The following is a 3,416-nucleotide window of genomic DNA, read 5'->3' on the forward strand; positions in this document are numbered from 1 at the left end:
CTACTTCAGGATGACACCTGCACCCCAATGTTCATAACAGCACTATTTACAATAGCCAAGACATGGAGACAGCCTAAATGTCCATCAATGGATGACTGGATAAAGAAGAGGTGGTATGTTTCTACAATGGAATACTACTCAGCCATAAAACCCGACAACATAACGCCATTTGCAGCAACATGGATGCTCCTGGAGAATGTCATTCTAAGTGAAGTGAGCCAGAAAGAGAAAGAAAAATACCATATGAGATCACTCATATTCGGAATCTAATAACAAACAAACAAACAAACAAACAAAGCATAAATACAAAACAGAAACAGACTGACAGACATACAATATAGACTTGTGTTTGCCAAGGGGTTGGGGGGGTGGGAAGGGGTTGACTAGGATTTCAAAATTGTAGAATAGATAAAGAGGATTATGCTGTATAGCACAGGGAAATATACACAAGATCTTGTGGTAGCTCACAGAGAAAAAAATGTGACAATGAGTGTGTATATGTCCATGAATAACTGAAAAATTGTGGTGAACACTGGAATTTGACACAACATTGTAAAATGATTATAAATCAATAAAAAATGTAAATAAATAAATAAATAAATAAATAAGTTCTCAATAATAGTGTGCTACCCATTTTGCTATTTTGTTATTTTCCTAAGCTGAATGAAAAGTGATTTCTCAGTGTAGTTGTCCTGTGAGTCAGATTTCATACTGTCTCATTCTCTTAGGAACCATTTGTATTTCCTTTTGTATGAACTGTTCACATCTGTTTCTCATTTTTGGTTGAACTGTTAGTCTTTTATCAGTTTCTATAACTTCTTTAGATATTAGATTAGCCTTTTGTTTGTGATAAATTAAAACAAAATGAAAATTATGGTATTTTAAAAATAAGGTTTTTATTAGTTTGCTAGGGCTGCCATAACAAAATACTATAAACTGAATGTCTTAAAAAACAGAAATTCATTGGCTCACAGTTCTAGAAGCTGCAAGTCCAAAGTCAAGTGTTGGCAGGGTTGGTTCCTTGTGAAAGCTGGGAGAAAATGATCTGTTCTAGGCCTCTCTTCTTGGCTTGTAAATGGCTGTCTTCATGCTCCCAGGATGCTCTCCCTGTAGAGGTGTCTGTCCCCAAATTCCCCCTTTTTATAAAGATACCACTGATATCACGTTGGGGTCCACCTTAACAACCTCAGTTTTAACTTGTTCCATTACAGCTGCAGGGTATTGATGCTGCTTATTAAGCCTAAAAAATGTACTTCTCTCATCAGGTATTGATGGGAAGAAATTTTTTTTAATTTACTATTTTTTGTTTGTTTTCTTCTTTTTTGGAAAGGGTAATTAGGTGTGTTGGTTTGTTTATTTTAATGGGGTACTGGGGATTGAACCCAGAACCTCGTGCATGCTAAGCACGCACTCTACCACTGAGCTACACCCTCCCCCTCTCCCCAGGCAGAAACCTTAAATCCCTGTCAATACTGGGTCTTTAGTGAAGCAGGAATAGTTAGATATTTGTGTCCTGTGCTTGGAAAGACTTGCAGTGATACTTGTTAGCTTTATTTTGGTGACTTCAAGATAAAGTGCAAAACACTTTGCAGGTTTCCCAGGAAGCTCGGTAACTGATTTAAAATGTTCACATCGCTGCAAAGCTGCTGTTTAAGTCACATGATCCACTTGCTAAAATTACCTTCTGTGATTGTCCATTTTTATTTTGAATGCTACCTAGTCTTTACAACCTCTAGATGCTCTATGAGATAGCAATGACAAGCAGGGGACAAAGTGCTCTTTAACAAATGTCTTTCACTGATACAAAGATTACCTCTGATATAAATTACGGCAGCATACAAGCACAGAAATTCACAAAGCAACTGACATTTACTGAGTAGTGCTGTGTGCTAAGGGTAGTTTTGAGGGTTTTGCACAATTCTAAGGAGGTGTTGGAACTCTCAGTTTGCAGATAATGAAAACAAGTCTCAACTAAATTACCGTACGTGTCCAAGATTACAAAACTAATAAGGAAGAGATCCAGCATTTCAATCAGATCTGTGAAAGGCATAAGGACCAAAACACTGAAAACTGGCCAGGGCCACCCCTTGCATAAACAGCAGCTTTCAGACTCTTCTCGTGAAAATGAGAAGAGGAAATAATGTGTTTGTTTGCTATTGAAGCCACAGGATCAATCTCTTCTGAGGGTGAGAGAGGGATAGGTCCCAGGCCTTTCTCCTGGGCTTCCCAGCGGCCACCTTCCTTCTCTCCATGTCTGTGTCCCATCCTTCCCCACAATCCTGCCCTCTTCCCACTGCCAACAACAATGGCACAACATATACACTGGGTGAGATATAAAAACCCGCTACAGAAAGAACACTCTGGCCACAACAGGTTCAGAAATGGCATAGTACTACCCCAGTAAACTAAGCGACAAGAGCTGGTGGGTCTGGTCCCCTCCAAGTGGCAGAGGCCAGCACACTGGGGGTTTGTCCCACGAGGACTCGGGCTAGTAACTATGCTGTTTTTTCAGTTCCGGAGTTTCATTGCTTCCCTGTAGTTCTCCACTGAGCTGTGCGTGGAACACGGGGGTAAAGTGTTGCTGAAAAGGATACACTGAAAACGCAAAGTTTTACATTAAGATTTGATTGAAACTCTTTCAAAGTGATGTCAATTTTGCTTTCTTTAGTTCTGAGGTCAGGAATGGGGGTTGCATAGTCTTCTGTTCTACAATTCCAAATAAATGTTCATACAGATTATCCAAATTTCTGTTTTAACTTTGTTTTGTTGGTCACTCAATAATCATTGTGTTAAGCCCTAGGGCTGAAGAGGGGGCAAGCCTGAGGTCCTGTTGTAGGTGTCAGTTCATGGAGAAATCATTATTATTTACTTTTTTGTTACTCTTAACCTCTTTTTGTAGGGACAACTTTCCATCTGCTGTCATATTCCTTTTATCAGAACTCTGTATTTCTACTAGTCTACATGTGTTGGTGAAAAAGCTTTTATTTCTCTGAGAAACTGTTTTGCCTTCATTTTTTAAAAGGTGTTTTGGTCTGGGAAATGGTCTAGACTAATGCTTTTTGTTTGTTATTGTTGTCTTTTCTTTCCCCCAGTACTTTAAAATATCTCTGTGCTGCATTCGGGCTTGTGTGATGCCCGACAAAAATCTTCTATGTTTCATATCTTTGTTCTGCTCTACATGTTGTGTCTTTTTATCTCTGGCTGCTTTTAAGATTTTCTCTTTATCTCTACCACTGTTTTTTGTTTGTTTGTTTGTTTGTTTTATTTTTGTTTTGTTTTGTTTTGTTTTTAATAATTCAATTTTGTTGTACCTTGGTCTGTTTTTCTCATCAACCAGGATTTTCCTCCTGGTTATGCTTCATACAGCCCTGCTTGCTTACATGGCAGGTCATTTTTTATTCGATGACAGACGTGAT

This window comes from Camelus ferus, chromosome 13 (assembly GCF_009834535.1).
Source record: "Camelus ferus isolate YT-003-E chromosome 13, BCGSAC_Cfer_1.0, whole genome shotgun sequence".
Classification (NCBI taxonomy): Eukaryota; Metazoa; Chordata; class Mammalia; order Artiodactyla; family Camelidae; genus Camelus; species Camelus ferus.